Genomic DNA, 13,639 nt, shown 5'->3' on the forward strand with positions numbered 1-13,639 from the left:
AGTAGGTGAATGCTGCTCAAACATCTGCAACTTAAAATTATTAATAGCTGTTGGGATGAATAGCCTCTTTTTCTTCATCACTCTGAGCTGGGTCTGAGCCCAGTTCTTAGAGAAAATGTTTAAAAAAAAAACACCATTTATGCATTGTGTGAATCATTACACTGAATGCTTTTCAAAGGCAAGTATGTCATTGCGATCATTGTGTTGCTTACGTTGGTCAAAGCAAAGGGGTACAGTATAGTTGGAAAATAAGCTGCTGCAGCTCAATTGTGAAGTAAGTCATCATAACACTTTCCAATAGACAACTATTTGTTAGCACAAAAATGAAATAAAACTAGCAAGACTGGTTCTTAACAGTCAATTAACTAGTATGACTATTTAAAATAGATTTATAAAAATATATTTCAGATATAACGGGCACAATAGCTATGCGACTAAAAACATGTATTAAATTTATTTTCTTTCAATGCCAAAATTGATTTTGTCTGATGTGAACTGCATGCTCTTACTGCAGAGTTACACCACACTTGCCTAAGCCCAGAGAACTTGGGTGCAGACTATTGAGCCAACAGACCCACCCCGGGTTTGTGTAAGGGTATTGCTGGGGTCCAACAAAAAACCTGGGACCTAAAGAACAGGTGGTGGATGGAGTTCGCTGGTGAGGCACAGCAGGGAGTCCGGGGAGCAGCGTCGTCCGAGGCAGAGCGGCAGTCGGGAGTTCGCTAGTGAAGCCTACAAAAGGCACAGCAGGGAGTCCAGGGAGCAGCGTCATCGGAGGCGGAGCGGCAGTCGGGAGTTCGCTGGTGAGGCCTACAAAAGGCACAGCAGGGAGTTCGGGGAGCAGTGTTGTCGGAGGCGTAGCGGGAGTCGGGAGTTCGCTGGTGAGGCCTACCGGTGCACCTGCAGTAGGGAGGCAAAAAAGTAGAAAGAAATCGAAAGGTGACGTCACAGCCAAGGGGGTAAGTGATTGGTGAGTAGTTTTTCTTTTTCTTTTCTTTCTCAGTAAGTAACATTTATCATTGTTGCCAATTTAAGTGTATCTAAGGGTTAAGTCATAGGACAGCGCGGACACGTGTTATGCTCCTCCTGTACTATGTGGGAAGTCAGGGACGCCTCCGGTGTCCCTGACGACTACATGTACGGGAAGTGTATCCGCCTGCAGCTCCTGACGAACCGCGTTGCGGAACTGGAGCTGCGGGTGGACTCACTCTGGAGCATGCACGATGTTGCGAATGATGTGAATAGCACATTTAGTGAGTTGGTCTTACCGCAGGTAAAGGATCCCACAGCCAGATAGGGAATGGAGGACCAACAGGAAGAGTAGTGCAAGGAAGGTAGTGCAGGGATTCCCTGCGGTCATCCCCCTACAAAACAGATACACTGCTTTTGAGTACTGTTGGGGATGACTCATCAGAGGGGAGCAGCAGCAGCCAAGTTCATGGCACCGTGGCTGGCTCTGCTGCACAGGAGGGCAGGAAAAAGTGAGAGCGCGATAGTGATAGGGGATTCAATTGTAAGGGGAATACATAGGCGTTTCTGCGGCCGCAACCTTGACTCCAGGATGGTATGTTGTCTCCCTGGTGCAGGGTCAAGGATGTCTCGGAATGGATGCAGGACATTCTGAAAACTGGAGGGTGAACAGCCAGTTTTCATGGTACATATAGGTACCAACGATATCGGTAAAAAACGGGATAAGGTCCTACGACACAAATTTAGGGAGCTAGGAGTTAAATTAAAAAGTAGGACCTCAAAAGTAGTAATCTCAGGATTGCTACCAGTACCACGTGCTAGTTAGTCAGAGTAGGAATCGCAGGATAGATCAGATGAATACGTGGCTTGAGCAGTGGTGCAGAAAGGGGGGATTCAAATTCCTGGGACATTGAACATAAGAACATAAAAATTAGGAACAGGAGTAGGCCATTTAGCCCCTCGAGCCTGCTCCGCCATTCAAAAAGATCATGGCTGATCTGGCCGTGGACTCAGCTCCACTTACCCGCCCGCTCCCCATAACCCTTAATTCCTTATTGGTTAAAAATCTATCTATCTGTGATTTGAATACATTCAATGAGCTAGCCTCAACTGCTTCCTTGGGGAGAGAATTCCACAGATTCACAACCCTTTGGGAGAAGAAATTCCTTCTGGGGGAGGTGGGACCAGTACAAACCGGACGGTCTGCACCTGGGCAGGACCGGAACCAATGTCCTAGGGGGAGTGTTTGCTAGTGCTGTTGGGGAGTTAAACTAATGTGGCAGGGGGATGGGAACCTATGCAGGGAGACAGAGGGAAATAAAATGGAGTCAGAAGCAATAGATAGAAAGGAGAATAGTAAAAGTGGAGGGCAGAGAAACCTAAGGCAAAAAACAAAAAGGGCCACATTACAGCAAAATTCTAAAGGGGCAAAGGGTGTTAAAAAGACAAGCCTGAAGGCTCTGTGCCTCAATGCGAGGAGTATTCGGAATAAGGTGGACGAATTAACTACGCGGATAGCAGTTAACGAGTATGATGTAATTGGCATCACGGAGACATGGCTCCAGGGTGACCAAGGCTGGGAACTCAACATCCAAGGATATTCAGCATTTAGGAAGGTTAGACAGAAAGGAAAAGGAGGTGGAGTGGCGTTGCTGGTTAAAGAGGAAATTAATGCAATAGTAAGGAGGGACATTAGCCTGGATGATGTGGCATCGGTATGGGTGGAGCTGCGGAATCCAAAGGGCAGAAAACGCTAGTGGGAGTTGTGTACAGACTACCAAACAGTAGTAGTGAGGTTGGGGACAGCATCAAACAAGAAATAAGGATGTGTGCAATGAAGGTACAGCAGTTATCATGGTTGACTTTAATCTACATATTGATTGGGCTAACCAAACTGGTAGCAATGCGGTGGAGGAGGATTTCCTGGAGTGTATTATGGATGGTTTTCTAGACCAATATGTCGAGGAACCAACTAGAGGGCTGGCCATCCTAGACTGGGTGATGTGTAATGAGAAGGGACTAATTAGCAATCTTGTTGTACTCGGCCCCTTGGGGAAGAGTGACCATAATATGGTAGAATTCTTTATGAAGATGGAGAGTGACACAGTTAATTCGGAAACTAGGGCCCTGAACTTAAGGAAAGGTAACTTCGACGGTATGAGGCGTGAATTAGCAAGAATAGACTGGCAAAGGAAACTTAAACGGTTGATGGTGAATAAGCAATGGCAAACATTTAAAGATCACACATCCCTGTCTGGAATAAAAATAAAACGGGGAAGGTGGCTCAACCATGACTAACAAGGGAAATTAAGGATGGTGTTAAAGCCAAGGAAGAGGCATATAATTTGGCTAGAAAAAGCAACAAACTTGAGGACTGGGAGAAATTTAGAATTCAACAGAGGAAGACTAAGGGTTTAATTAAGAGGGGGAAAATAGAGTACGAAAGGAAGCTTACTTGGAACATAAAAAAATGACTGCAAAAGCTTCTATAAATATGTGAAGAGAAAAAGATTAGTGAAGACAAACGTAGGTCCCTTGCAGTCGGATTCAGGTGAATTTATAATGGGGAACAAAGAAATGGTGGACCAATTGAACAAATACTTCAGTTCTGTCTTCACGAAGGAAGACACAAATAACCTTCCGAATGTACTAGGGGACCGAGGGTCTAGTGCGAAGGAGAAACTGAAGGATATCCTTATCAGGTGGGAAATTGTGTTAGGGAAATTAATGGGATTGAAGGCCGATAAATCCCCGGGACCTGATAGTCTGCATCCCAGAGTACTTAAGGAAGCGGCCCTAGAAATAGTGATCATTTCCCAACAGTCTATTGACTCTGGATCAGTTCCTAAGGACTGGAGGATAGCTAATGTAACACCACTTTTTAAAAAAGGAGGAAGAGAGAAAACGGGTAATTATAGACCGGTTAGCCTGACATCAGTAGTGGGGAAAATGTTGGACTCAATCGTTAAGGATGAAATAGTAGCGCTTTTTGAAAGCAGTGACAGGATTTGACCAAGCCAGCATGGATTTATGAAAGGGAAATCATGCTTGATGAATCTTTTGGAATTTTTGGGGGTGTAACTAGCAAAGTGGACAAGGGAGAACCAGTGGATGTGGTGTATTTGGACTTTCAAAAGGCTTTTGACAAGGTCCCGCACAAGAGATTGGTGTGCAAAATCAAAGCGCATGGAAATGGGGATAATGTACTGACGTGGATAGAGAACTGGTTGGCAGACAGGAAGTAGAGAGTTGGGATAAACGGGTCCTTTTCAGAATGGCAGGCAGTGACAAGTGGAGTGCCGCAAGGGCTCAGTGCTGGGACCCCAGCTCTTTACAATATACATTAACGATTTAGATGAATTGAGTGTAATATCTCCAAGTTTGCGGATGACACTCAACTAGCTGGCGGTGTGAGCTGTGAGGAGGACGCTAAGAGGTTGCAGGGTGACTTGGACAGGTTAGGTGAGTGGACAAATGCATGGCAGATGCAGTATAATGTGGATAAATGTGAGGTTATCCATTTTGGGGGCAAAAACATGAAGGCAGAATATTATCTGGATGGCGGCAGATTAGGAAAAGGGGGAGGTGCAACGAGACCTGGGTGTCATGGTTCATCAGTCACTGAAAGTGGGCATGCAGGTACAGCAGGCGGTGAAGAAGGCAAATGATATGTTGGCCTTCATAGCTAGAGGATTTGAGTATTGGAGCAGGGAGGTCTTACTGCAGTTGTACAGGGCCTTAGTGAGGCCTCACCTGGAATATTATATTCAGTTTTGGTCTCCTACTCTGAGGAAGGACGTTCTTGCTATTGAGGGAATGCAGCGAAGGTTCACCAGACTGATTCCAGGGATGGCTGGGCTGTTATATGAGAGACTGGATCAACTGGGCCCTTTATTCACTGGAGTTTAGAAGGATGAGAGGGGATCTCATAGAAACGTATAAGATTCTGACGGGACTGGACATGTTGGATGCAGGAAGAATGTTCCCGATGTTGGGGAAGTCCAGAACCAAGGGACATAGTCTTAGGATAAGGGGTAGGCCATTTAGGAGTGAGATGAGGAGAAACTTCTTCACTCAGAGTTGTTAACCTGTGGAATTCCCTGCCGCAGAGAGTTGTTGATGCCAGTTCATTGGATATATTCAAGAGGGAGTTAGATATGGCTCTTACGGCTAAGGGGATCAAGGGATATGGAGAGAAAGCAGGAAAGGGGTACTGAGGGAATGATCAGGCATGATCTTATTGAATGGCGATGCAGGCTCGAGGGGCCAAATGGCCTACTCCTGCACCTATTTTCTATATTTCTAGATACAACAACTGGCCGACAGCCACGATATGCGAGGATTCTTCACTGCAGTCAAGGTCAAGTATGGTCCAAACTCCCAAGGCCCCACCCCACTCCTGGCCAAGAACGGGGAAACACTCATCAAGGATACCGAGGCTGTCAGGGCCCGATGGAAGGAGCACTTTGAAGATCTCCTTAATCGAGACTCTGCCTTTGACTCGAGTGTTCTCGACTCCATCCCGCAGCATGCGACCCGCCACCAACTCAGTGAAACTCCAACGTTGCACAAGATAGACAAAGCCATAAAACAACTGAAGAATAACAAGGCTATGGGTGCGGATGGAATCCCTGCTAAGGCGCTAAAGTATGGCGGAGAGGCGCTGTTGGCACGGATACATAACCTCATCTCTCATCTGGAGGGAGGAGAGCATGCCGGGGGATCTCGAGATGCAGTGATTGTGACCATTTTTTGAAAAGAGGACAAGTCAGACTGCGGCAACTACAGAGAAATCTCCCTGCTATCGGCCACTGGGAAAGTTGTCGCTAGAGTTCTCCTCAATCGACTTCTCCCTGTGGCCGAGGAGCTACTCCCGGAATCACAATGCGGATTTCGTCCCCTACGGGGCACGAGATCTTTGCAGCGAGACAGCTGCAGGAAAAATGCAGGGAGCAGCGCCAGCCCTTATACTTGGCCTTTTTTGATATTACAAAGGCTTTTGACATTGTCAACCGTGAGGGTCTATGGAGCATCCTCCGTTTTTGGATGCCCCCAAAAGTTTGTCAACACCCTTCGCCTGCTTCACGATGACATGCAGGCCGTGATCCTTACCAACGGATCCATTACAGACCCAATTCACGTCCGGACCGGAGTCAAATAGGGCTGCGTCATCGCTCCAACTCTCCTTCCAATCTTCCTCACTGCCATGCTCCACCTCACAATCAACAAACTCCCCGTTGGAGTGGAACTAAACTGCAGAACCAGTTTAACCTACGCCGCCTTCAGGCTAGGTCCAAGATCACCCCAACCTCTCATTGAGCTGCAGTATGTGGACGACACCTGTGTCTGCGCACATTGACGCTAAACTCCAGGATATAATCACTGAGGCATATGAAAGCATAGGCCTTATGCTTAATATCCGTAAGACAAAGGTCCTTCACCAGCCTGTCACCGCCGCACAGCACTGCCCTCCAATCATCAAGATTCACGGCGCGTCCCTCGACAACGTGGACCTTTTCCCATATCTCGGGAGCCTCTTATTAACAAAGGCAGACATTGATGCGAAGATTCAACATTGCCTCCAGTATGCCAGTGCAGCCTTCGGCCATCTGAGGAAAAGAGTGTTTGAAGACCAGACCTTCAAATCTACCATCAAGCTCATGGTCTACAGGGCTATACTAATACCCGCTCTCCTGTATGGATCCGAGGCATGGACGATGTATAGAAGGCACCTGAAGTCGCTGGAGATATATCACCAACGATGTCTCCGCAAGATCCTGCAAATCCCCTGGGAGGGCAGGCGCACCAACATCAGTGTCCTCGTCCAGGCTAACATCCCCAGTATTGTAGCACTGACCACACTCTTATCAGCTTCGCTGGGCAGGCCACATAGTTCGCATACCAGATACGAGACAACCAAAGCAAATGCTTTATGCGGAGCTCCTTCGTGGTAAACGAGCCAAAGGAGGACAGCGGAAACGTTATAAGGAAACCCTCAGCCTCCCTGGTAAAGTGCTACATCACCACTGACACCTGGGAGACCCTGGCCGAAGACCGCCCGCGGTGGAGAAAGTGCATCCGGGAGGGCGTTGAGCTCTTTGAGTCTCAACGCAAAGAACGTGAAGAGGCCAAGTGCAGGCAGCAGAAAGAGCGCACGGCAAATCAGCCCCACCGACCCCCTCCCTCGCCGAATGTCTGTCCCACCTGTGGCAGGGTCTGTGGCTCTCTTATCAGACTGTTCAGCCATCGAAGAACTCACTTTGGGAGTGGAAGCAAGTCTTCACGATTCCGAGGGACTGCCTATGATGATGCTGGGGTTTAAATGACTAAAATAGCATAGAGTATGGGTAAGCTTTCCTCTGCTTGTAGGGTGGGACTACCTCATCCATTAGGGCATTGGCTGATGTGGTTATCTGAGGCCAAGTGGAGTGATGGTTCTCCTTGACAAGTTGCCATCAATAAGCCAAATGGATGTTCAACCATCAACAATACCCCGAAGTATCGCAGATCTGCCCAATTCAAGTTTCAATTTACGGAATCTGCTGATTTCTGTTTCCAACATGACATGACTGGCCATGAGTAATGAACTTGATGACTGAGAACCTGTTTACCATACTGATGATTACATTTTTGACATTTAAAAAAAAAAAGGCTGAGTATATTTCTATTATAATTGACTTACTTTTTTTCCTGTTGAAAACCAGCATACACATGTTTCCCTAGCACCGGTAAAAGTAAGTGGTTTTGAAAAAGGAGTTTTTCAGCTTCAGATTGTTCTAAATATCTATGAATCTAAATATATTGCTGAAAGCCAATGCACAGTCATCATCATAGGCAGTCCCTCGAAGCGAGGATGACTTGCTTCCACGCCAAAAAAGGATAAGTTGACAGGTGTTCCAATGAAAGACCTAAAATTCCAGGTCCCGAACTAAATCCTGAAGGGTGGAAGATACCTGTGTGGATTTTTTTTAACGTGTGGTGGCTGTTGCACACCAGCCACCACACGGGCTCGACAGAGCTAGGTCTTGGTCCAGTGGCAAGGATTACCCAAGACGACTGGAGACCAGCTCTACTGCACGAACCTAGTGCGCACGCATATTGCAGTGTGGACTGGCCCGTGCTGCCCCTGGGCCCGAACTCGCACCTCCCCTGGGTCTTGATCACATCCCTCCACAGTCTCTTGCCGCTCCTTCACCCCGACCTCGCCGCTCCTGCTGTATCTGCCCACGCTCCAATCACTGACCTGAACCCTGATGATTTCACTCTTCACTGCGGTCGCAGCTCGTGCTGCTCCCTGGAGTAGCATGCCTCCATGCTGCTCCCAGGCCGCTGCTCGCCACTCTTTTTATGGCCCTGACCTGCCGCTGGTATTCTTACGCAGGTCGGGGCCTCCATGCTGCTCCTAGGCCGCTGCCAGAGTTATGTAGGCAACTGAACAGAGTAAGAGGCCAGATAGGCAGCAATGTTGTATGGACAAGGCAACCTTCCACTAAGAATATCCTGTTTAAGTTGCAGAAAATATTGGTGCCTGGTGTATTTCTCTTGTAGCTTAGAGATCGGTCACAAACAATTTGACACTCAAATTATATGGGGATCCTCTTCTTAGCTGCTTTCTTACGAATTTGTTTGGATCTAACCATCTAGGGCTGTCTGTTGTATCATCTGCCAGTTGTAATCCAAAGTAGTCTCGCTCAGTCAGATCAAGATGCCTGAAGACTAAATCCAATAGGATATGTTCCTGATCGTGTTTATTAATCTTGAAAGCTTGAACAGTGTTATCCACTGTTAATGCACAGTAGATGCCAGATAACTAGCAGAAAGCCCAACAAGCCAAGCTCCTTCCTCTAGTTCTGTGTTGCATGCCCAACTTTCAATGCCTTCCAAATGGCACTATAAAAATTAATTGCAAGTAATAAAACAGCCTTTTAGCAGTGTCCTATAAATCACGAATCCAAAAGCAAAATACTGTGGATGCTAGAAGTCTGAAATAAAAACAGAAAATGCTGGAAACACTCAGCAGATCTGGCAACATCTGTGGAGAGAGAAACAGATAACAGAATTTTAAAAAAAATTTGTGGCTCTTTGAATCCCTGAAACTATTCCTGTAATGATTTAATCATTTTGGGCAACTTTTGTTCCCTCTAGAATACAGTACATGCAATTCAAACAATCTTTTGCTCTTTGTGTCAGCTGTGGCTCAGTGGGTAGCACACTCGCTTCTGAACTAGAAAGTTGTGGGTTCAAGTTGAGCACAAAAAAAATCTAGGCTGACACTCCAGTGCAATACTGAGGGAGCGCTGCACTGTCAGAGGTACCGTCTTTCAGATGAGATGTTAAACCGAGGTCCGGTTTGACCTTTCAAGTGGACGTAAAAGATCCCATGGCACTATTTTGTAAAAAAGCAGGGTAATTATCCTCGGTGTCCTGGCCAATATTTATCCCTCAATCAACACGACAAAAGCAGATTATCTGGTCAATGTCACATTGCTGTTTGTGGGAGCTTGCTGTGCACAAATTGGCTGTTGCCTTTCCCACATTACAACAGTGACTATGCTCCAAAAAAGTACTGCATTGGCTGTAAAGCGCTTTGAGACGTATGGTGGTCGTGAAAGGCACTATATAAATCCAAGTCTGATCATTCTATTAGTGATATCATCCCAGAATTTGTGCAACTTTTCAACAACTTCAAGCCTGGTTGAATGGTGTCGAATTTGAAGATTTTCTGCAGGATTTGGTGTCTCTGGAGCTCGTGGATTAGGGTTGCAAGCTCAAAACTGAAGATGGTAACTGAAGTAAGAGAGGATTTTTTTTTAAAGTCCTGTTATTCTATCATACATGTGCAGTGAAACGTGGAGAAGTTCAAATATATGTGAAAGCTTCTAATTTTAAAAAAAAGCGCTTCCAAAAAAAATAGTAAGCCATCACACTAATGAAAATATTACTTTATCAGTAATGTGGTATAATGTTCAACATATAAGTTAGGGTAGCTAATTTCAACACCCTATGCACTTTAGCATAAGCCACCACAATGACACATCTGCTCTGCACACACACACTACCCAGAGGACTTGAGTCATGCAGTTTAAATAGCAATGCAGAACCACATCTTGCCCCACCCATGGTTGCCTCAGTTCTAGAAAAGTGAGCTTGAAGCTTCATCTACTCAGTCACCAAAGGGAAATTTCTACATAAATATGCCATACTCTCCAAAAGCAATCAAGCAAAATTAAAAAATATTAAATTAAACCCCTCGGCTGGATATTAATTTGAAGATGAGGAAGAGAGCAGGGGGTTGCTGGATTGAGGTTGGGAAACCCCAAGGCCCGGGAAACCCAGCTAGCCAGGGTTGAATATAAAAAATTGGTTAAATATGAGGCTCCCAGCCTCATTATAATATTTAAATTGCCAACCTGCCTCCTGTGAGTGGGTTGGTTGCCCATCCTGTCTCAGTTAAAACCGGAAGTGGGCAGGTTGGAGTTGGGATTCAGATTTTTATCATTTTAATATCCCACCTGACCCCAACCCACCCATTTTCGGGGGTTAAAACTCCCCCATCTCCATATCTCGCTTCTTCAACCCTGGGTCGCTGCCCTTGGCAGACAACACCCTCTATAAAAACCAACAGCACAGCAACCATTGTGGTTTATTGAAGTATCTGATGATCTCAATTATACTTATCCATATAGCCTTCAATTTTGTTCCAAAGCCGATATTTATCCAGTCATTCTATTTTTGATGCTGACCCTCGGAGACAAGAGTGGAAAAATACTCGAATGTTGTGGTTCTTGTTCAGCACCAAGAAAAATTAAAGAAAACTAAATTAATATCCATATTATATGTGTTGCACTAAAAATAAATCAAAGCCCCTTGACGTGACTATGTTTTTGTAAGATTAAGTGTACAGGTGAGCTGCATGGTTTGCCAAATACATTGATAGCTGGCCCACACATTACTGAATTACAGTGGAAACCTCATACTAACAGTTCTGCCAGAAAGGAAGTCAATTTCGTTGAAAATGCTATCCTCATAAAGAGGGATGAGAAATCAGAGGAAAAGGGTCGGGACATATCTTGCTCTCACTAATTTAAGACTAACATTGGTAGAGGTCATATTTTAGGGAAAGGAAGCAGAGGGTAAATTGTCAATCGCCTGTAGCAATTGGTTTAATGCAGTATTGGTAGAGACCTGGAAGGAGGCTGGCTGATCATTTTTTCACCAGGAAATCATTTGTGTACTGGGTTTGTCGGATTATCTTTACTTTAACAAAGAAAACAAAAAAAAATAGATTAATATTAAAGGATTAAGTTGACTTTAGATTTTTAAAGTTGTACCTGGTTTATTTTCAATATAATGTTAGATACTCCCAGCCTTTGTGAAGATAGTTTTAAAGTGCTTTGTCACAGAAACTACTTGCTCATCCAAAACCCAGAGTGTTCAGTCTTCCTCTACCATGTCACACAGTCAGTTTCTGTGATGGATGGAAAGGTGAGACTATTCGATGTATCTTTGCACCACAGATTATGAGAAATGAAGTTAGGTTGGAGTTCAAAAAGAATACAATGGCTAGTTCACTGAGGCTAACCACCCTGAAAAAGAATAGCAGAGGCAAGAGTGTAGAATCACCATCATCTTTTAATGGGGTGAAACATTTAAATTTTTGTTTTAGTAGATTTATAATAGCAAAATCTCAGTATTTATAACAACCATCAAAAATGCTAAATTAAGTTTAAAACAACCCACAATCATTTTTCTTTATATTTTCTAGTGGCATATCTGCTTTCTTTGTTGTTTTTGCTATTCTTTAATCCCTTAGTTTATTTTAATTTTTTTGTATATTTATTTCTTGTGTTTGATATTTTTCCATTGAGTCCCTTTGTCTGATTACTCTCCCTCTCACTGTTCTAATTTGAAAACATAAAATTTGCATTATTTCACCTGACACTCGCTCATTCCTGCACATCAGGAGTAACTTCCATACTAGTTAACAGCTCGGAATAGAACACTAATGCTAGGTTAGAGTGTGAAGGGAATTAAAAATAAATATCCTTATATTTCACGGTCTTTATTCCTATGGCATAGAGTTTCACTGAGACGTGCTGGCAGGGTTGGATGTGAGTTTAGGCCAAACGATAAACCATGACATTCCCAAGATCATAAAGATGGATATGGAAAGACATGGGAGCAATGCATGAACAATAACATTGATTTTACAATATTTTCACAGTGGCGATGCACCTGGAAGTGAATTAACGGAGTTTGCACCAGGAGCGCATGGAATGGACCTTATGAAATTTTGCAAGAACTTCCTGCAGCAGATTACATCATGCGTTGGGGGCATGTATGGTGAGATATCCAATGTAGCACCAGACTTAAAGAGCAAGTACAATTTTGGCTGTGAAAGTTTGCAAGAGAAAAAATTATATTCACTTCATTGAAAGAGTTGTCTAAGGCTAGTGCAAGGGCCTAAGGAGGACTTTGCCCCATTATTGAAAAGGTCCTGGATGGGAGAAGGATGTCTCTGTAAAATCAAAATTGCATCTCCGACTGCCACTTGGATGAATAACTTTCCCTGACATTCAGAAGGAGAGATTTAAGGCAGCTAGTCCATGGAATGATAGAATGTTACAGCACAGAAGGCCATTGGCTCTTTGAAAGAGCTATCCAATTAGTCAAAATCCACCGCTCTTTCCCCATAGCCCTGCAAATTTTCCCCTTCAAGTATATATCCAATTTCCTTTTCAAAGTTAATATTGAATCTGCTTTTACCATCCTATTAGGTAGTGTATTCCAGATCATCATAACTCGTTGCTTAATTTTTTTCCTCATGTCACCTCTGGTTCTTTTCCCAATTACGTTAAATCTCTGCCCTCTGGTTATTGACTCTTCTGCTGCAAGCAGTTTCTCTTTATTTACCCTATCAAAACTGTTCATGGTTTTCAACACCTCAATCAAATCTCCCCATAATCTTCTCTGCTTTAAGGAGAACAACCCCAGTTTTTCTCGTCTCTCCACATAACTAAAGTCTTTCATCCTTTCTGCCATTCTAGTAAATCTCCTCTGCACCCTTTTTAAGGCCGTGACATTGTTCCTAAAGTGTGGTGCCCAGAATTGTCCACAATACTCTGGTTGGGGTCTCACCAGTGTTTTATACAGGTTTAGCATAACTTCCTTACTTTTGTACTCTATACCTCTATAAAGTCAATTGTCCCATTTGTCTTTTTAACAGCCTTCTCAACTTGTCCTGCCACCTTTAAAGACTTGTGTACGTAATAATAACTTTTATTTCTATAGCGCCTTTAACGTAGTAAAACATCCCAATACGCTTCACAACAGTGTTACAAGACAAAACAAATAAAGTTGACACTGAGCCACAAAAGAAGAAATTAAGGCAGATGACCAAAAGCTTGTTTAAAGGGTAGGTTTTAAGGAGCGTCTTAAATAAGGAAAGAGAGGCGGAGAGATTTAGGGAGGGAATTCCAGAGCTTGGGGCCTAAACAGCTAAAGGCACAGCCACCAATGGTTGAGCAGTTATAATGAGGGATGTTCAAGAGGCCATAACTTGAGAAGCGCAGACATCTTGTAGGGTTGTGAGACTGAAAAAGATTAGAGATAGGGAGGGGCAAGGCCATGGAGTGATTTGTAAACAAGGACGAGAATTTTGAAATCAAAG

The sequence above is a fragment of the Pristiophorus japonicus genome, chromosome 21, assembly GCF_044704955.1.
Source record: "Pristiophorus japonicus isolate sPriJap1 chromosome 21, sPriJap1.hap1, whole genome shotgun sequence".
Classification (NCBI taxonomy): Eukaryota; Metazoa; Chordata; class Chondrichthyes; family Pristiophoridae; genus Pristiophorus; species Pristiophorus japonicus.